This window comes from Tupaia chinensis, unplaced genomic scaffold (genome assembly GCF_000334495.1).
Source record: "Tupaia chinensis unplaced genomic scaffold, TupChi_1.0 Scaffold000294_5, whole genome shotgun sequence".
Classification (NCBI taxonomy): domain Eukaryota; kingdom Metazoa; phylum Chordata; class Mammalia; order Scandentia; family Tupaiidae; genus Tupaia; species Tupaia belangeri.
The window spans coordinates 3034957-3057487 of NW_006159782.1; the positions used below are offsets into that span (position 1 = coordinate 3034957).

General features: G+C 39.6%; 1 protein-coding gene across 3 annotated transcripts in view; it reads right to left on the bottom strand.

Moving 5' to 3' along the window:
* GRAP2 (GRB2 related adaptor protein 2) overlaps positions 1–22531 on the bottom strand; it is an 86313-nt gene that overhangs the window by 57257 nt on the left and 6525 nt on the right. Inside the window, exons 1-2 of one of the 3 annotated variants that reach the window (XM_027772747.1) lie at positions 21171–21406; positions 20788–20923 (exon numbers count right to left, since the gene is read on the bottom strand). The exons of 1 other annotated variant lie outside the window; for it this stretch is intronic. The gene's annotated coding sequence lies outside the window, so the exon portion shown is untranslated. Of the gene's footprint in view, positions 1–20787; positions 20924–21170; positions 21407–22531 lie in introns of those variants that run through there. One more of the 3 variants, XM_027772746.1, reaches the window with a different exon arrangement.

A 22531-nucleotide genomic window follows, 5' to 3' on the forward strand; every position in this document is an offset into this window, starting at 1 on the left:
GGCCTACAGAAGCCCCATGAGAAGGCTGTGAATGAGTCACTAGACTTTTCAGGTTGACTGAGATGACTTGTTGATTTTCTTCGAATTTAGATGTGTTATCAGTGTTCACACACTGGGCAGAACGGGAAGATGAGTGGACATTTTCTTGATAGTGCCTGGGCTCCTGCAGAGCCGGAGTTGTGATAAGATCTGGGGTAAGATGTGACTGTGCAAGAACGTTCTGGCAGCGCGTGTGTCCTGGTGTGCGCTGGGGCACGGCAGCAGATAGGTCTTTTTTGGAGAAAACGCAACGGCACAGGCTCAGTGTTCTCTGATATTATCCACAAGTTGGCTGGGTTGATATGTACTATCTTAGGGCATCAGGAGGCTCATGTTGAGTTCATGGTGTGGGAAAAGCATTTCCTTTTTAACATTGAGTTTCTCTTTGTCAATACCCAGATAAATTACTGATGCCTTGGTTAAGGGATTCGCTTAACCTCCCTGCCCTCAGTTTACTTTTTAAATGGATATAACATTTAATTTTAAAAATTAAATGGTTTAATTAAATATAATTATATATAATCATATATAATTAAAATATTATAATAGTGCCTAGACCCTGAATGGGATAAATGGATTAATACAAGTCAAATGCTTAGAACAGTGTCTGGTATATAACCAGCATTAAATTTATATTTACATTAATGCATATATATTTATACAACTTTATGTTCACCTGAGGACCTACTCTGATGCTTGCTTAACCTAAGTGTGTGGTAGATATTTGTTAAATGTTGAAGGCACTAGAATAATGGATTTAGTAGAATGCATGCATGGCTACCTGTCCTGGCTACTCAGTACCCTGTCCTTCAGGGACAGATTGGTAAAATTGGATGTTAGAGCTAACCTCTGTAGAGTCATATTTCAAAAAATAGTATTCTGCAGTCAAATATCTCCACCAAATTGAGGAGAACTAGAGACAATGGTTTGCATGAAGATAACAAAAGAAGCAGTATAAGGAATTGAGTTGGGAAATATCACACATAAAGGACAAATGCAAGGATGATGACTCTAAATAGAATCAAGAGAGGAATTTAATATAATCAGACTTTTTTTTCTTTTCTCTTTTCCTTTTTTTTTTTTTTAGTTTTTGCTGTAAGGCATGTGAACTTGCGGTGGGGTGGGGTGGGGAGTAGAAAGGCAAAGTGCAAAATCACCCCTTAGGGGAGATGGCCATGCCACAATCTGTTTTCCATTCTCCTCTTGAAATTTTGGGCATGCATACACATGTGCCTGGTGTGCTCCTCAAGCCTCTGGGTACAGGACTCAAACTGCACAGCAGGCCATGTGGGATCCAGTTGCCTTAACCACAGGTCAGTCCCTAATCAGAAAATTTTAAACTACAAAATGTATGTTATTTGTGAGCCTACAAAAATAAATAAATATAAAAAATAGACAAATATCTGGCCTGTATTCACCTTCTATTGATTGTTCTAATAATGACAGCTTCAACCTGAAATGAACCACTTAATTTTAAAAATAGAAAGAAAAAAGAAAAGCATTATGTTTTAGGAGCTGGTACAGTATGACAAAAGTACTTTAAATATTAGGTCAAATCTTATAAAATTGCCACTTTTTGGGTAAAAAAAAGTCAGACTATTGATTTCATATGGTTCAGTCTAATGTATCTAGCCAATTGACACTAAATCAAAATACATATATTACCCTGTCTTTTCTTGCCTTTTAACTATGACTGTAAAATTATACTGGCCTATTTTATCTATCTTAGCCTGCTTTGCCTCTCAGACTTTGTACTCAGTAGGAGCTAAATACATGTTTTATAAACTGGTGTTTCCTGCTATCTTTTCTCAAATACTAGGCCTAAATTTGCTATACTACCTAATGCTGAGTCTGCCCTTAAAATACAAGCAGCCAAGGGTTAGCTTTATTTCAGTTTTTTGATTTAGATAAATCCTTTCTGTCCTTCGTTTGGGCAGCACCGGGAAGCTAATTAATACATTATTAATATACTGTGGAGGCAAACAAGACTCTGCTTGCTCACACAGCCACGACGAGAATAAATTCAGGTCAGAAATATTTTTTGCAATTAGAGGAAATGTTATTATAATAATGAGAAATTATTGTTTATATGACACAACTCTGCACATTAAAACACATTACAGACTTACAAATGAGGGAAATGGCAGAGTCAGGCAAGCCCTTTCTCGATGGTTCCAATCATTTAATGCCTGGCTGGGGCAAAGTGCCCAGCCATGAACTAGAAATGATAACCTTTTGGGAGCTGAGGAATGGTGAACTTCATTATTATTCATATAAGATTTCATAACAGTTGGGATTGGTCCCAAACTTAGGAGCGATTACTAAAATAACCATGCAGGCAGCATGAAATGGTTTTCAATTCTGAAAATAAAGTGCTCCTTCAAGAGTGGAAGAGCTGGGGAATGTTTAGGGAGGGAAGTGAATAACCCATGAGTTATGGTACCTCTTTGGGCTTCAGTTTTCCCATATTTGTTAACTACCTTCCAGAGAATATTCATTCTCTATAACATAACATCTGTTGTGGCAAGAATAAATGGGATAATGCTTTTAAAATGCTGTGAATTTCTTAAGGGGTGAAAAACCTAGAGCTATACAATGTATTATTTTGGTTTGGTTGACCCAGAGCTGGGACAGCAGCCACATTGCATAAGCAGAGTTCTTAGAACGCAGGTTGCTTTCATTTTTCAAACAGAACTACAATCCCATCTATATTTAGAGCCTTAAATCAAATATTTGGACAAGAGAGGGCCCATGAAATCATCGATTTTAACTTTCTTTCCGATGCGATGGATTTTTCTTCGCGATTGTTTTGAGCAGAGCATGCACAGTCTGCTCAGTGTTGGCTGTCTAATGAGAGCCAGCCCCAGGTGATGCGCTCCCACAATAATGTCTCCCTGCTAATTACATTTTAGAACCATTAGGGCAAGAATAGTTCCAAACATACTTGAGGTAATAACTAGTCAGATATCCTCAAGGTCAACAGTTCAATCAAAGAGAGAAAATTAGCATATCTTAAGAAAGAGTTCAAGTGGTTTTCTGCAAGAGTTCTCATTTAAGTCTACAAATATACTTAAAATACTGATAAGCTAGGTAATTCTGTACTTCCTTTTCAACACACTGGAAGCTCCCAATTCCAGAGGGCCGTGTCTAAGAACAAGAAGCACCTGGCAGGTGAAGGGGAGAAGGCGTGTAGTTAGGGAAGTTGGCTGGAGTTTTAGGTTAGGAGTTTGTGCCAGGACTGCCTTGCATGGAATTGTAGAGTGGGGGCCTCAGGCTGCTGATGAAAGGGCATAGGCAATACTAGAGAGCTTGGCATTGGGTGAGGGGTCCGGGCCAATTCTGTTAGAGTAACAACACAGTTTCTATCCATGATAACAATAAATCCCTCAAATAATTGTGTATCAAATCACTATCAACAGGGGCCAGCAGATGGCGGGGTGGGCAGAGGTGCTAGATTCCCATATGGTTGACTACAGTTTGAGTCCCAGACTTGGTGGCTTGCTTTCTCGCTTTCCCTTTCTCTCTGTCTCTCTCTGGTCAGATTTAAAATGATCACATGGGACTAACTAACTAACTAAATAAACCTTTAAAAAAATCACGATCAATAAAATTACAATCTGCTCTCATCAGTGCAGTTTCTGTAATAGTATCTGATCTTTTCTCCAACTTCGTATTTTAAAAAACAATTTCTAAAGAACACCAAAGAGAAGCAATTGAAATTGCTTGCTGTTTGAAATGCGCGGCACGGTGGGTAAGGTGACCGGATCTCACGTGGCCAACTATGCAGTATGAGTCCTGGACCCAAAGGCTTCAAAAACAAGCCCAGGGCATGTGTGTGTGTGCCCAAAATGCGGAGAGAAGACTGAAAGAAAAGGGGTTGTGAATGGTCATCCCCTCAGGGTGGTAGGGTAGTGATGATTCCTTACTTTCCCCTCCCTCTTTCTCTCCAGTGAGCACGTGCCCTGTGGAAAATCAAAGTAATAAAAGTATTTATTGAGCATCTATTATGTACTTGCAAAAATTATGTGGCTAATCGTTTTAAAGATGACTTCTAAGAGAATTATCTCCTTAAAAAGCCCCAAAAATTCATTTCTGCCCTGCCAAAGGCAAAATACTAAAATAATAAAACAATCCAAGGATTTTACAATGCTAAAAAGAAGTACTTTGTATACACCAGGAGCTCCATGCTCTGTACAGGGAGCTCCTTTCAATAACGGTGCCATGTAGCTGGCACCGTGAAAGCAGTCTCAGAACTCCCAATTTCAGTAGGTACTGTATGAATATCAGTAAGCTGAGAATGACTTTTATCATTCAAACTATGACTATGTTTAGGATGAAAATCAAGTTACAAAGAAATTTATTTGACTCATTAACTATTTTTTTATTTTTAAAGAGATTTTTGCTAGAGTGATAGACATACAGAAAGTGAGAAATCACTCCCTAGGGGTGATGGCTATGCTGCAATCCTTTCTCTTTCATTCTCCTCTTGGGATTCTAGGGAAGCATGCACACATGTCCAGTGTGAGTTTTAAGCCTCCAGGCCTGGGACTTGAACTGCAGTTGACTATGTGGGAGTCCAGCAATGTAACCATTACACCATCTGCTGGTGGTATCTTGACCCATTAGCTTTTTTGTAAAATATAGAATTATTTTGGCATTGAACTTCATTTATTTTATTTATGTATTTGTTTTAATTTGACTAGAGAGAGAGAGAGAGAGAGAGAGAGAAAGCAAGCCACCAGGTCCGAGACTCAAACTGCAGTTGACCATGTGGGAGTCCAGCACCCTTAACCACTACACCACCTGCCGGCCCTTTGGCCCATTAACTTAAATAGGATGGGGTCTTTTTATGTTTGTTTAAAATATAAGACATTTTGAATGTACAGAAAAGTGTGGAGAATAACAAATCCATCATTTATAGGATTTTTTTCTCTTCCATGAGAGAGAGAGAGAGAGAGAGGGAGAAAGAGCGTGCACCTCACAGGGTCTCGATGCTGTGATCCACCCCAGTCTCAACCAGTCCTAGATCTAAGCACATGTGTGGCTGGCACTTTCAGGGAGGTTTCCAGCCTAGAACCCTGAACTCTCCGACAAGTGCTACATTTTACTGTTGTACCACCATCTGGCCCCAACATAGGGGTTTTTATCGTCTAGTTACTAGAATCCGTTCCATTTCAGAGACATCCTACAGTTGCTCAGGTGAGGACTTTTCCAAATCTGAAACCAGCCTCTGGGGACAAAGTCTTTTTTGTAGGACACATTTGATCTGGGGAATTCTTCCCTTTATCCTCTGGCCACTCTAATTTGAGCTGATACTTCCACTCATGTTGGTGCAAGAAGCTCTGTTGGAGGAGTGGGCTGTGGCAATGCCAGGACCACCCCCATTCTTCAGTATCTCTGAGTCAATTCAGGGAGACTGAGACGCACATACTGAGACTGATGTGAGTGCCAGGGAGAAGAGGTGAATTCTGCCTGTGGAAGAGCTGGAAGAGGGGTGGGTTTGGGGCTAAGCCTCAAACGTGGGCTAGGATTTTGGAAGGGGCTGTGAACACCAGCAAGAGTGAATGTTTTTATTTCACAATGGTGAGCAGACCTGGTCCTTTGGTGTAAAAGGTGGAGAGGCCTCTAGCTTGGTAATGAAAGGGTCTATCTTCCAAATTCTCTTAAGTTTTTTTCCCCAACTGTGCTGGCGAGTCTTACTGAATTTTTTGTAAATCATCTAGCTGCCTTTTAAATCCCAAAGTCATATAATACAGTAATAATTTACTTTGGGAGAGCATGTTACAGTTTACAAAATGCTTTTTTATACACATTATTACATTTGATCCATAACGGCTCCGTGACACCACGGGCTCATCTCCACAAGCTATTTCCTTTGAAAGTAACTAGTAGTTATAGAAACTACTAGCTATAGAAATCAGAAAAATTTCCACTCGCAGCCTTATTGTGTTAGAATCAAAGCCGGGATAAAGTCGGCAATTTGGGAGAATGAAAGAAGAGGACCTCAACATAGACACTGAGAGTCCCTGCAGGAGGATGAGACTGTGGCTTTGGAAATGGAGAGTGATACAGAGGAAAGGGACAAGTGGGCAGCAGAAGCCAGAAGAGGGACCCAGGCAGAGGGGGTGGTCGGCCGCCAGGCAGAGGTGGCACTTAGCACCAGGCCGGTGTTCAGTGCTGGCCCAACTGCGAGTGGGGTTATGTGTGTATCTGGAGCAGTGCCCTCTGAAACACAAAACAAAAACACAAAATGGTGGTTTTCAGAGCAAGGATATAGAATAAAGTGAAAAAAAATTAATTTTTTTTTTTCATATTGGGGAGCCAGGGACTGGTTCAAGCTCTAGGAAGGGAGGCGCACTCATTTCGTTTGACCTCTCTGCATTTTCTTTTGATCCACAACATGCCATCCATTGTAACTTTAATAAATTGTTTGGAAAGCAAATACTAAAGTGGTGCACTCTCACAACTTCTTTATAGAAGGAAAACAGCCGGGACACCATTATTGTCGCCATCTAGTTGGAATAAATCTTCCTGATGTTAGCTGCATCAACATATCCATTTAGCCTGCTGCAAATCAGCTTACTTTTCTCCTCAGTGACATGATGTGAAATGAAATTAATCCAGTTGCAGCAAAGTGAGTGATTTCAGTTGAATAAATCCCTTTCCGTGGAAAAGAACTTTGTTTTGCAGCTCATTTGAAATAAAATCCACATGGCAGTATAATGCCTTCTTTGGAACTGAACAAATGCATTCATCCCACTTTTATTTACAGCTAAGTTCAGATCAGAGCTATTTTATATAATAGTATATTCTACTGTCCTTGGGGGAGGGTCACAGTAAAAGCACTTGCAGGGCAACCAACATGTTTGGTGGAATTTAGCCTAACAGAAAGACAAACACCAACAAAAACTGTGTGTATTTTTTTCTGTTCTCTCGTCCTAGCTTTCTATGGTCGAAGGGGCAGTCCACACACAGCATACATTTAATAGATACACTTTGGTGGTAACTATCACAAGCCGACAAGACTTGGAGCATGTCCAGAGGATAACAAAGGGATTCAATGGTCAGAGAGAGACTTAGGGCAACGCTAATGGAATTCAGATCCTTTGTCCTAGAGCAGGAAGGCGGAGTTTGTAGTTGCAGAGGGTGGCGTTATTGTTACTGAATGTCAGAAGCGCATTGTGCTCAGGGTGGGGTGAAAGACTTGCATATCAGTACATGGTTTAAGGGTTAGGAATGAGGAAGAAGTTTTGACTTAGATAAATTATAAGGCACTGAAAGGTCCTTAAAAAATCTTTCTCCGGAAGTGCTGAACTTGAAGAGTAGAACATCTTTCTGAGATGATTTAGGTGCCTTGAAGTAGGGACATGACCCAAAAGACCTCTCATGTTCTATTCCAGTTCCAATCCTCTGATTTTTCAGGGGCCTGTGTCAAGATCTGGCTTGTTCTTTTCCACCTCTCTCTATAGCTAGAAGCAACTGACCTCTTCTTGCAGGCCACCCCTTCTGTAGACTCAGCACTAAACTGTCTTGACTAGGAGGGATTGAAGACGCTCACTCAAGCTGAACACTGCACTGACTATGCATCAGGTCACCTCCTACTGCTGCCCTGGCTCTGAGGTGTCCCAGTTCTAGCAAGTGGGATTCTGCCTTGCTCCTAAGTCCACACTGACTGGATTGATCGGAAATCCGCCCTTATACTCCTATGCTAATACTCAAAATCCTTCCTTGTTTTCCAAGTCTAACATAATTTTGAGATCATATCTGGTATCCACTTTAGGACTAAAGCCTCCTGTCCATCTCTCTGTTTCTCTCTCTAGCCCCCACCTCACCTCGGCGCATTCATGGCATCCAGGCCCTGGCCTCTAGTCCTGTTACCTTAAAACTGACTGCCTTTGTGCACAGAACACTGGGTATTCTCTGTCCTAGATGTCTCACCTGTGGCTGGCTTCTCTGCTCCCTGCTCCCATCCCTCACTGTCACCACTCAGGCCACAGCCAGTCATTCCTCCCCTGGCGTCCATCTCTCTGTTTCTCTCTCTAGCCCCCACCTCACCTCGGCGCATTCATGGCATCCAGGCCCTGGCCTCTAGTCCTGTTACCTTAAAACTGACTGCCTTTGTGCACAGAACACTGGGTATTCTCTGTCCTAGATGTCTCACCTGTGGCTGGCTTCTCTGCTCCCTGCTCCCATCCCTCACTGTCACCACTCAGGCCACAGCCAGTCATTCCTTGCCTGGCCATATCCTGACATGCCACGTGGTTACACTTTTCCTATGGTATTCTACCATTCATGGTTTCACGTCAGCGTCTTCCTCCATAACCATATACCTCTACAACAGTGTCTTCCAAATGCTTCACTGTTGGCACATAGGGCCAGGTAAGTCTTTGTTGGGGAGGCTGTCCTGTATATTGTAGGATCCTTAGCAGCATCATTGGGATCTACTTGCCCATAGCCCTTCCTACTCACACCCAAATCGTGACAACCATAAAGGGCACTCGGCTACTGCTTGGTGGGGGTGGGATGTAGAAAAGAACCTCTACAAGAGGTCGCTCTACAAGAACCCAGAGAGGCGAGAGTACTTTCAAGTCAATTACATATATTCTGAGAAATAGCTGATATATAAACATTAAAATTTGGTAAGATAATTTTTTTTTGGAGAGGTTTTTGCTATAGGGTGCATGCACTCGCCAGACAGAGAGAGAGAGACAGACAGAGAGACAGAAAGGGAGAAATCACCCCTTGGGGGGATGGCCACGCCACAATCCTTTCTCCTCCATTCTCCTGTCAGGATCTTGGGCACGCACGCATACGCGCCCGGCATGAGTTTTAAGTCACAGGGTCCGTGACTTGAACTGTGGTTGACTACATGGGAGTCCAGCGACATAGCCATTACGCTAACTGCTGGTCCCAGTAAGATAATTTTTAAAAAATTAATTGTCAGAGAGTACCTGCACTCACTAGAGAGAAAGAGAGGAAGAAAGTATTCTCAAGTGGGGCATGGTCATGCCTCAATCCTTTTTCCTCCATTTCTCCATCCCTCAGGACTTCAGGCATGCACACGCACATGCCTTATGTATTTTCCAAACCACTGGGGCTGGGATTAGAACTGTGGTCAGCTATGTAGGATCCAGCTCCTAACGTACAGGGTATAACTGCTACACTATAGGACCAGCCCTAAATCTGGCAAAATTTAATTAACAACTCTAAACTCTTAAGAAATATCAAATGGAATTTTATAAGTTTTATATTATGACACAAGGTGGATGATGGGTCAAATTTTCTTCTCAGATTTGGTTGTGCGTAAGTACCGCTAGGGGAATCTTCTCAAAGTTCACATTCTGATTCTGTCATTTCAGGCAGAGCTTAAAGGCCTCCTTTCTATAATAACAGACTCCTGAGTGGTTGGATGCTAACAGTCCTGGGATCACACTGGCTACATTCAGTAGGGAGGCCGTAGATCAAATTCACCAGTGAGAGGAGGGATGGGGCTGCTGGACTCAGTAACTACAAAGTCACAAAGGCAACATTATAGTATACTGTAATGATGTATAGCAATTAATGTTAAAAAAAGAAAAATTAATAAAAAAAAGGGAAAAAAGTGAAAAAAAAAGGGCAACATTATAATTTCCACTAAAATGGCAGGCTAGAAAAAATATGAATGCTTCCTGCACCTTCCCTGCTCACAGCACTGTGTTCTGAAATATGACATTTCTAATAGCTTGAAATTATAAACATAATTCGAGTTACCTGTGAGCGCTTGCTTTGGCCAGGGATGAAAATCTATGAACTGTTAAGCTTGTTTGGTAAGACTTTTAGAGGTTTCCAAAAGTCTGAAAGTCTAACAGAAACTTAAACTTCAAAGTCTTTTTTTTTTTGAGAGATTTTCACTGTAGGGCGTGTGCTCTCGCCAGACAGACAGAGAGAGACATAGAGACAGAAAGCGAGAAATCACCCCCCCAGGGGGGATGGTCACGCCGCAATCCCTTCTCCTCCATTCTCCTCTCGGGATCTTGGGCACGCACGCACACGCGCCCGGCGTGAGTTTTAAGCCACCGGGTCCGGGACACAAACCGTGGTCAACTACATGGGAGTCCAGCGACATAGCCATTACGCTAACTGCTGGTTCCCAACTTCAAAGTCTTTGTCATCCTTCCAATGCTAACAGAAGAAGGTAGGGTTGAGGATGAGGCTGGGGGAGGGGAAGGAGCCAAGAATGACTTTAATTGGCTCTTGCAATTAAGCAGATATATCTTTGGGCATTTACCTGAATTACAAAGAATTTTGCACAGAAATGATACTGGCATCACATGATGTTACTACAATAAAAATCAGATAACCTAGTTATATCTTTAAACCAGTTGCAAAAGTGATTGTCATTAATTGCAACGTGTAGTGATAAGGATAATCGAATCTTCTGAAAGCTGCGGAGAGACTGCAATAAACTTTTCTCCTCTCATATCATACTACCTCCTAGTAATATTTCTTTAGGGTTTTTCAGGCATTTAACTCATTATTGAATATCCTTAGGAAGGAAATGGTAATTTACATTTGCTCTAATTTTACAGTTAGGAAGACTGAGGCCTATTACCTTGTCTAAAAAGGTACATTTGTCCAAGATTACAGACAGTTTATGGATAGGATTTTTAGAGAATTTTATTTTCTAATAAAATTCTGACCCTTTTGAGGTCAGGGATCCAGCAGGAGATTAGCTAATTCACTACATCAGCAGATAAACACTCACCTTCTGAAATGGAGAGCCAATATGCTAGCTCTGAAATATTTTGATAGGCTGTTATCAATTTGATCAAGTATAATAGGGATAAATGTCTCTACACTTACATCTCTGTGGCCAGGGAGTTTTAAAAAAAAAAATCAACAGTGTAAGTACAGAATAAAGATGGTTTGGCTTAATAGTAACGCATGGGAACTCATGGGTATTAGCTGGCCAGGATTTCAGTATGAGTCAACAGTTGGACATGAATGCCAAAGAGGTTAATGAGTTGTGGGCCGTGATAGAAATATAGGATATAAAAAAATTTTTAAAAAAGTATATGGTATAGATCAAGGGAAGAAACTACCTCATGCTGTTGTTTTTAAACTTTCTTTTTTCCATGAGCAAGACACACATACACACACACACACACACACACACACACAGAGAGAGAGAGAGAGAGAGACAGGCACCCCAACAGGGTTTTTGTACTGCTAATTCACTCAGCTTCAGTCAGCCCTGATCACAGGCACGTGCATGCCTGTTGTGTTCAGGGAGTATCTGGGTGAGAATTTGGAATCTTCCCATATGGGTCAGTCTCTCAGAATGCCGCTGTCAGTGCCCCTGCAGTGCCTACCATGGTGTTTTGCTTTGTCAGATATTCCTGGATAGCTGTGCTCCATTCTGGCACAACGATTTAGGAGAGGCCTTAAACTGGAGTCCATCTAGAGAGAAGCACATACAACGTCAGGAGGCAAAGCCACCTCTTAGGAGGAGTGGCTAAAAGACCCCAGGATGTCCTTCCATGGAAGACTTTGAGGGACGTGATCAGAAGTGGGAAAGAGCAGCCCATCTGGAAAAGGAGCTAGGGGTACAGTATCCAGTGGCAGACGTTTAAGTTCTGAATCCCTAAGGAAAAAATTCACAGAGGCTTCTTGCTCTCTGTAGTTTATAAAATAAACAAATCTTCAGCAAACATCTATTCCTATTATGATTTCCTTCTGGTACAAAAATTGGGAGATGCATTTATTCCCCCTGGCCAAACCATCTCCCTCTGCCCACAGGTGTGCCTCCTCCAAGAAGCCTTCTAAAAATCTTCATCTCTGAGCTATTGATTCTGTTATCTCCTCATCATGAGTTTTGCATTATGGTAGCATTTTCTTTTGTTTGCCCTAGTTTCTTCAATAGGTTGTTAATTCCCTAGGGAAAAGGACCCAATTATGTTTTTGTTTTTATTACCCTAAATGTTCTCAGTACATCTGGGTACCCATGTTAGGGACTGAGGGAATTTTTGCAGACAGTAGGCTAAAGATGAATTAAAGTAACCAGACAGGTAATTTTTTTATAACCTTGACATGACAAAGCATTACAGCAGGCTCTCTTGATGATAACAACACCTAATTGACCCTTCACTTTATGAAATAATATGAACTGACAAAGTTGGCTATATAGTAAATCTTACTTCCTTATATCTTACATTTAGAAATGGAATCAGCATCTCTATGCTGGAGAAAAACAAAGTACTATCTAAAAGCTCCATCTTTCTTGTTCCTGGTATTTCAAGTATCTCTCCAGCTGGAAGATTCCTTGACTTCATCCTTTCTTCCTTCTTTATTTGGATATTTTTGGGATACCAAGTGTCACATCCATAAGGTAACTGGTTTATAAAATGAATAAATGTTCTATTTAAAAATGCTGACCTAGGAAATAAATTTTCACAACATGAGTTGGTTTAAATAAGAAAGCATCATTTTATGCATGGTACAAATGAGATACTTTATATTATGTCAAAGATATAAAAATGTGTCTGGGTAGCAATGCCTGTATCTTCTGATATCTCTTTAACCCTGCATAGTGGGTTAAAGAATGACACCTCCTCACTGGAGGACAGAGGAGTAGATGGGGCACACTGAGTCAGCTGGAGGCTAAGAAGAGAACACAGAATTCAGGAGCTCCATTCATGCTCCATCATGCTCATCATCGGGCAGTACGATCCCCAACAGCCCAAGGACACTGGGAGAAGCAAATTATACACTTCTCTATACAAAGCTGATAGAGTCCCACTTGCCAGCCAGTAGTTCAGATTTAACATGAAAAAAATTTTTTTTCTTTATTCATGATAGGTTATGTGTACACATGTGTGTATGAGGGAGAAACACCCTCCACAGGATCTGGTCACACTGCAATGCCCTCTCTCCAGTCTTCCAGCCCATCAGATCTTGGGCACTCGTGTATTTCAGGCTGCCCTGGCTGAGGACTAGAACAGTGATTACTAAGAGGGATCTGGCTTCTCTTGAGCAGTGTGTTACCAGAGCCACAGAACTGGCCTCATTTAGAAAATTTAAAGAGCAACAAGACTGAGAATCAAGGCCCTGATTTCCTATCACCAGCTGTTAACCAGAAAGAGATGACTACCTTTCTGGCTATTGAGATGGCCAGCCTGTCCATGTTAATGGCACTTGCCTGGGTTAGTCCAAAGGCCAAGGAGTGAGAGGTGGTTCTTGCGATGTGCTGAAGCCCTTTGGCTCTGAAGTTCCACTTTTTGATGATTAGTTGATCTCAGTATACAAACACAGGAAACAGAATTTTCTGCTTTTTAGAGCTTCCTGGAGAGACCTAGAGTTAAACTGGGACTACAGCATGTATTTTGGATACTCAGTGGCATATGCCATGGACACTTTTTATAAATCTAAAACAAATGCTAACATACAGATTTGTTCTAATTTTACTGACCCAAAGAATCTCCAAATACCTCAAAAAGCAAAGGGTTTGCTTACATCTTTTCTTAATCTTTCTGTTGAGAGCTGCAGGCCCTCTTGTGAGTCTCCTACTTCTAAGCATATTTCAGGGCTGTTAAAGGATGGAATCTTTAATAAAGAAAAATCAGGGGAAAGGCTTTGTGTCCTTCAAAAGGCATGACCTCTTTAGAAGGATGGGGTCTATCAGCCCCAAAAAAGTCCATCAGCATTATCTATTTTCATATCACACTCCAGGTTACTCAAGAAGGCTACCAAATGATTGCAGTATGTCTGCCTGACACGGGGCTCGGGGTTGGAGTGAAATCGCTGGGAGATAGTCAGCCCTGCAGCAAATGCAGCACCCAGCAGATGACACACTAGCAGCCCACAGGAGCACTATTTTTTTTTTCCTTTTTTGGAGAGAGTTTTGTTATAGGGAGCGTGTGCTTGCAAGAAAGAGAGAGACAGAGACAGAAAGCGAGAAATCACCCCTCAGGGGGGATGGCCAGGCCACAATCCTTTCTCCTCCATTCTCCTATTGGGATCTTGGGCACATTCACACACGTGCCTGGTGTGAGTTTAAGCCACTGGGTCCGAGACTTGAACCACAGTCGACTATATGGGAGTCCAGTGACATAGCCATTATGTTAACTGCTGGTCCCAGAAACACTATTGACGCTTATGGTTTCCAGCAGGATCTGAAGAGTGCAAAGGAATCTATCAAGAATTGGACGCAAGCTCTTGTAACCTGTAGGAAGGCTGAAGAGCCTTGCCATCTAGAGAAGGAAAGGTCATTTCCCTCTGGTCTTGTGGGATAGGTAGTTTTCCATAGAAAACCAAAGGGCTTCAGAGAATATATGGTCTAACCTTTCACTTGACTGAGGAGAAAACTGAGGCCCAGAAAAGTGAAGTGATGCGTTCAAGATCACATAGATGGTTTCTGGTAGAACCAGAATTCAGTTTTCTGAAAGGCCCCTCAAGGGTTCTCGCACTTACAGAGTGCCGTTTCTGGACTAGTGTACTGGAAAGAGCCTGGGCTACAACTTCACCTTGGTGCAAAGTCCTGGCAGACATTAGGAAATTACCTTGCGCAAGTCACTTAAACTCACCAGAGCTTTGCTTTCCCCACTCTGCAAAATGAGAGGTAAAAGTGTGGTCTACCTACCTCAAAGATCATAGCCAGATGAAATGAGCAAATGTGCAGTCTTTTTACACCTCTATCAGGCTCAGCATAAAGTAACTAGTTAAAGGAAACCTTTCCTACTGAGGGTGTATGAACAGACGCCAGGAGGGTCCATGGATGAGAAATTCTATGTCAGCTTGTACAAGAATGAGTGCTAGGCATAGTTTTGACTCCCCACCCCTAGAGAGAGTTTTCATAGCTTTGATCAGATTCTCATACATGTGTGACACTCCCCTCCCCTCAGCCCTGCCACTGCCAGTAGCACTGATACCTACTAGGGTATCAATGTTATTTATGATCAACTTAAAGGGTTGATGGAAGGTATTAAAGCTTGACTGTTTTCTTAGACTTAACATATGGTTGAGATCCTCCTGCTAGCCTTACCAATTCAATAATCCATATTTTTAGAACAAATCTATTTGGGGGAAGGAGTGCCTTTTCAGCTATCTGACTTCACATTTTGTTCTATAAAGAGCTAAATCTATGACCTATAAAAAGATGAATAGAACTTTCAAATTACAGACTAACCAGGTTTTATTTTCCCTACTCATGTACTTCCCTAGTAATATTTCCTATTTAGATTTTTCTTTAAAATCACATTTAATGTGAGAACTATCTACTTATTATTTACTGAGTTCCTACTGGGTTCTCAGCAGTTTGTTTCCAACATTTCCCCATAAAGCACTAGACAAAAAATAAATCATCAACCATTTGTAGGCCGACACATCAAGCCTGAGATTCTAGAAGGCTGAGGGGTGTGAAGAAAAACAAATGAAAAAGTATTATTCATGACCAATTGATCAATTAAGCTGTTTTTCATTAAAAAACATAAAAAGGCAGAACCAATTTAGCAATGACTGTGTTAGAAATGCATAAAAACATTATTAATGCTGGATTTCTTTTTTTCATTTCTTTTTAGTTCTCTTTAGAAAATTACACTTGAGAGCTTTCTGTAATGGCAATTTTAGGACTGGATAACACTTGGCATAGCACTGGAGTCTTTTGTAATGCTAATCAAGGAGCATGGACCAACACCTCCTTCTAAGTTTTTTTCTGAATACAGTTATACGTTTCAGAAGCCGTAGACTGACTTGTGGAATATCTGAGTATGTGCGATAACCAACCAGGGAGGTTACCTCTAACGAGAGTCATCCATTGTCCCTTAAGAAAATTCAGTGTGGCCTTTCATAAATCTGACAATGGCTTATACACTTGTTTTAGTGGTAAAACTATCTAATAAATAGGAATGTGAAAAATGAGAAGACTTTTTTCCCTCAACTATATCAAAATACCTCTACCCTGAGGCACTGAGGTCTCATAACTCCCCTCCTATATTGTTTCTTTCAAGTTTTTTCTTTTTATTCCTTCTAGTTCTCCTATTCTTTTCTACTCCAGGAATTTTATGTTTAAAATTTCTTGTACAGAGCATTAAGCTATGTAAATGCAAAAAGTATACTTATCCATGCTTAATGGAATGTTATTCTTATTCAGCCAAATGAAAGCTAAAATGTGTTTTGGTGGTAACACTCCTAGATTTTTTTCTTTTTTTAACTTAAACATAAAACACTTTTTATTATCCTCACATTCTACTTATTCTCATTATCTTAATTTTTAAAAGTTTAAATTGTATATTATAAATTAATTGCTGTTCAATATCATACAGCATATCTTATCCCTAATGTCCTGACATAAGTAGAAAATGAAAAATCTTTTTAAAATTTACATATATATATCTTATATATATGTATATGTGCATATATATATATATATTTAAATAATTATTTTAACTTTATTTACTTATTTATTTTAATTTGACCAGAGGGGGACAGAGTGAGAGAGAGAGAAAGAGAGAGGGAAAGGGAGAAAGCAAGCCGCCAGGTCCAGGACTTGAACCGTGGTAGGCCATGTGGAATTCTAGTACCCTCAACCACCATGCCGCCTGCTGGCCCCTACACACACACACACACACACACGTGCGCGCACTTTTAAAATTTACATTTTATCACTGTATATCACTTAGATTTTTCAATAACTTCAAACCTGTGTGTGTGTGTGCATGCGTGTATGTGGTGAAGGGGTGGGTCCTGTGGTTTCCATTAGATTCCATCTGTGTCATTCCTCACTATGTGCCAGTCTTCAGAGAATGCTGTAGAATCTGCTTACTTGGGTTCAAATCCTGGCTCTACCATATACTAGGTTCAGTTACCTGGACAAGGTATTTAAACTCTGTATATATCAGTTTTCTCATTTGTGAAAGAATAATTCTATTAGCACTTTATTCATGTGTTGTTAGGAGGAGTAAATGAGTTAATACCTACAAAGTGTTAAAATGGTGCTTGGCAAATGATAATAAAAAAACTGTTTTAGAAACTTTACATGTATCAATTATCTAATCTTCCAAACAATCCCATGAAACAGAAATTGTTACTTTCATTATTACTCTCATTTTATAGCTTAGGAAACTGAAACATAGATTGAATAACTTGTCCCAGTTCAATCAGTTAGTATGCAGAGAACTGGGCTCAAAACCAGGCTGTCTGGGTCCACAAGTACTCAGTAAATGTGACCTATTGTTCTTGTTATTATTACTTGAATTTATGCACTCAGTAAATGTGTAAAGCTGTTGCTGCTAATAATAATGACAAATCTGCATGTCTAATCCTTCTTCAAAGTGTATTCAAAATATATGAGGGGCCCTCAAAAAGTTTGTGGCAAATGTGATTAAAATATGAGTTTATCTTGATGCAAACACCACTGAAAACCATGCACAGTTTTTTTCATGATAGACATTCTCTGGAACTTTTGAAGACCCCTCAAGCATAATCACCAATGGAATAACTGACTTAGGCAATATTGCCTAAAATCATCGAGTGAAAGTTTTTTTGGGGAAATAGGGTATTATCAAAGTATCAGAATGCAACCTCCTCAGATTATTTGCTAATTGCAAAGGAGAAAAACAATACCTTTACCACAAGAAATCCCTGTAGTAAGATCACTACCTTTAACCATGATCAAACTTGGCATGAAAAACAGTAGACGACCCGTCATTACATGCCTCCGGCTAAGATGCAATATGGAGCACATAGTGGGACCTTGTAAAAAATGTTCAGTCAAAATCTAATCATGCTTTTAGTCCTAACTTGGATTTCCAGAAAATTCTGGGGATAGAGGAACAAATTAATCCCAAGGCAACAAGAAATTTAAAACATGGAATGTGTTCTATATTAAATAACTGGCTTAATCTTTCAAAAAGTCCAATGTTAGCGTAATGGCTATGTCACTGGACTCCCATGTAGTCGACCGCAGTTCGCATCCCGGAGCCGGTGGCTTAAAACACACCGGGCGCATGTGCATGTGTGCTCAGGATCCCGAGAGGAGAACGAAGGAGAAGGGATTGCGGTGTGGCCATCCCCCCGGGGGGTGATTTCTCGCTGTCTCTCTGTCTGTCTCTGTCTATCTGGCGAGCGCACGTGCCCTATAGCAAAAAAAAATCTCTCCAAAAAAAAAAAAAAAGTCCAATGTTGAATAAAGAGACATAAACCCCAAATGCAAAATGTTTTTTATTAGTATTTATTATTTTTTTTATTTTTTGGGGGGAGGTTTATGCTATAGGGTGAGTGTGCTCGCCACAAAGAAAGAGACAGAGAGACAGAAAGTGAGAAATCAACCCCCCCGGGGGGGGGTGGCCATGCCACAATCCCTTCTCCTCCATTTTCCTCTCGGGATCTTGGGCACACACGCACACACGCCTGGCATGAGTTTAAGCCACAGTGTTTGGGACTGGAACTACGGTTGACTACATGGGAGCCCAGCAACATAGCCATTTCGCCAACTGCTGGTCCCCCCAAAATGTTTTTATTTTTAAAAACTAGTTCATGTTTTTTCTTTAATAGTATAGAAGACATTTGGGAAACAAATAGAGAAGGTTAAACATGAAATGGATATTAGATGATATTTTGAAATTACTGATCATCTTAGGTATAGTGATGGTACCGTGATGATATATGAGAATGTCTTATTCTTAGATATATATTGAGTTATTTAGGAGTGAAGTGTCATTTTATCTGCAACTTACAAGTAATTCAAGAAAAAAAGCAAACAGATAAGGCAGATATAGCAAAAAGTTAGCAATTGTGGAACCTAGGTCGTGAGTATAAAGGTACTCGTATTAATTTTTCAACATTTCTTATATTCAAACATTTTTTTCATCGTAAGATATATGTCTTAAATCTTTGGAGAGCATGTAAAACTTTTATCATCATATATTTGATAAAAGTTTATTTTAGTTTTTGAAATGTTGTCTATGAATGTATATTTGAAAAGCAAGCTAATTATAAAAATTATTTATTGAAACCTAATAATAACACTGTTGAGAGAACTCAGTGCCTACTTGAGGGCCTGACACACAGTAATTGCTCAATAAATATTTATTTTTTAAAAAGCTGTATTTTAAAATAGAATAAATTAAAAAGTAGAGACTCATGTAGCTGCATTATTCTTTTACAGATCAAGATATGCTGGGCTAATACTTTAGGGGGACAAAATGGGGTCAACAGGCTCTGTCCTTTGATTCAGATAACTCAGCTCATGGAAATTCTTGAACAGGTTTTCAGTTTGTTATTAAAGGACATGAAAATAAAGAATTTGTCCTTAGGACTAATTAATCCATTAGCAACTATTACTTACTTAAAAAATTCTGATGGAATCACACTTGATACATTTTTGAACAGTCATAGATGTTTCTTGATCCACCAAGAGAGGCAAGCTCTGCTTGAGTTTAGACATGAACACTTTAATTCACCAACATCAGTAGGTGCTATTCTCTGAGGACCATTAAATATGTGGGAACTAGTATCATTTTCAGATCTTCCACAAGGCAAAGACTCTTAAAAGAGATGGCTTCAGGTAGTAAGTGAGATCCATTTTGTATAAGAAGTGGAAAGAAAATGATCAAGATTTAAAGAAATAATTAATAATGATACCGTCTTGTATTTTCATAGTGCTTTTTTCCTAAGGTACTTCCTATCTGTGTTAATTCACTTATTCTTACAATATCCCTATAAGGTAGACATAGAACAACTGAAATTTGAAAAAGGGGGGTTTTCATCAAGGTCTAAGATGTGGAAGGCATTCAAAAGGATATTATATTAGCAACAGGGACATTTTTTCATATTAAACAGATTGATCACCTCCTTCCCCTCTGCCTCAGTAATGTCATTTTAAAAAAGATAAAACCTATTACAATTTAGGGAGAATAATGTAATTCTTTACTGCAATGGGAGACACTCCGAAGTTCAATCTAAAAAGGTAGTTTTATTCAGTGATATGGGACAACTGTCTTTTATGAAAAAAAAATTAAGATAGTTCTTGACAAGGATACAAACCAGAATTTTAAAAAAATCAAAATTTAAATGCACTTAGGTGGTTTTCTACTTATTCTTTATGTAATACTGAATGTGTTTGTGATGATAACTTTTACTTTATAAATATAAAGTTTTATAACAGGTTATCAAAAGAATAACTTCTGCTCAATGTTCTTTCTGAAACTAAAAATGAGAAAGGAAAAAAGGACCTACTGAAAAAGCAAAGTTTATGATAAATGCAGTTACTTAGAACACAAGATTATTTGACTTGAGGTCTCTAACCTGTAGATAATATATGAACACATGAGATCATTTCCAATTGGTTTTTAGAACTTAAACATTTCCCACCACCTCTAAATTTATCTAGGGATGTATAATTTAATAATATGCAAATTAAGTTACCTATACTTTACTACTAAGGCCTAATTCCCAGTATGTAAATATGATAATTTTTAAGTTAGCGATATCTTCGGTGGGTGTTTTCAATGTTTATGTTCAGGAAGAGTTGGGACAAAGAGCATAAAGGAGCTATTTTCAGTTAGAACACTTAACTTGGAGAGTCATTAAGATATAGTTTGACTATTGATAAAAAGATACAGATATCTTTTTAAAATAGTTTTCAATGTGAAGTTTTCTTTTTGTAAAGGAATACAAACTAGTGTTTTGTTTTGTTTTGTTTTTTGGTAAAGGTAATATAAATACCTAAATACCAACAAAAGTAGGAATTGGAGCAGAGATAGAAATCCTGACCTCAGAGTGCTGCTGTTCATTCATTGTTGCTCAGGCCTTCACCGTTCACTATACACACTTCGGATTAAATGCTGACTATGGTGAAGTGGAATCATCATTCTGGGACTCCAGGATCTAATCTTGCCCCAAGATGTCTCTGAAGACAATTAATAGAGTTTTTCAAGTTACAGGCTAGATAAGGAATGTTTATTTGATAGAAGTCAAATACTATCACCACAAACACTGTCACAGCAAAAGATTTAGAGACCTTAGCTGATTGACTAAAATATTAAAAGAAGTATTTGGAGAATCCATGAGATTCATTTTAATTCGGTTTGACTCAGAGAAATGATAAAATGGTCCAAGGTTTCCAGCTTGTGTACCCATGTTATGTAATGACATACCTTTTGGAAGAGAAGAGATTGAGTTTGTCTTGTTTTTGACACCGAGTTAGTAGAGTCTTCTCTTGCAAGAAGGAAGATGAATGCAGACACCGAAATTACTGCATTTCAAAATACAGATCCACCTTGAGCAGTCTTCCATATAACAGTGAAAGAGCGTGCAACTCACAGATCCATGAACAGTGCCTCCTCCTCGCTATCTCTTACTCCCTCCTCAAACTACCCCCAGTCAGCCCTGTAGTCTGTAGGCAAACCACACAGGAACTAGCAGATATGGGGCTTCAGAGGGTTGGGCGTGAGCCTTAGATTATGTGGTTTTGTTTGCTTACTGCCAGAGTTGAACGAAAATGCAGGAGGTTCGCTAAAACACTTTTGTTTCTTTTTGCTTGGTTTCAGTTTTAACAATACCCCTCCTGAGCACTTAGGTTCACATAAGAAAATTTCTAATCCTAGATATGGACTATCAGCAAGCCACTGCTGGTCTTAATGAAAACCCTCAATCTCTTAGTTTATTCATGTACCCTGAAAAATATTAGGGCTTCTTGAGGAAATTTAAGACCACTCTCTCACTTGCAAAATTAAAATCCCAGAGAAAATGCTTTCTCAGTGTACTCGTCCCTTAGTATTATTCTTAACCCATGATATTGCTATTGACAAAGAAAGAAGAGATGCACTGAAGTTGGGATGAGTTCTAATCCCAGGTTTGCCACAGTCCAGCAAGAACTCTTCCATAAGAGTTCTGAAACTTTACTTTTTCTTGAGAAGCCTGGATTTAAAGGCTTTCTGGGATTTAAAGAGTTTTCACTGACTTAGAGTTTTGTCACCTTCAACTTTCTTAGTTCCTACCTTCCAATTTATAACTCGCTCTCTCATTCATAACTTGTGAAGGCCTCTTCCTTTCTCTTTGCTTTTGCTAGAAAATGGATTGCCAACATTGAATATTTTGCATGAAATTAGAGACGTTGCTACTTGCTAAGTGAAATAGTCAAAGTTTGGGGACTGGACCCAAGATGAAGAGGGAAACATTGACTCATAGGGATGTTCTTTGGGATTCTGAAATTTAAACCTATCTTGCACTATGAAATGGCATTATTCTAAGATTTTTTTTGCCTCTTTAGATCTAAAATGGGCCCAAGATTTACCTTTATATCCTTCAAAAAAATCCTTTCCTTGATTATAATTGTTCAATATTTTTACTGAAATAGGAAAAAAGGATCTGTTGAACAATCTGCAGAGTGTCAGGAACAGCAGATAATGTAATAATTATGTTACTAGACTCCTACATAGTTGACCATGGTTTGAGTCCCGGACCTGACAGCTTGAGAGTCATGCTGGGTGTGTGTGTGTGTGTGTGTGTGTGTGTG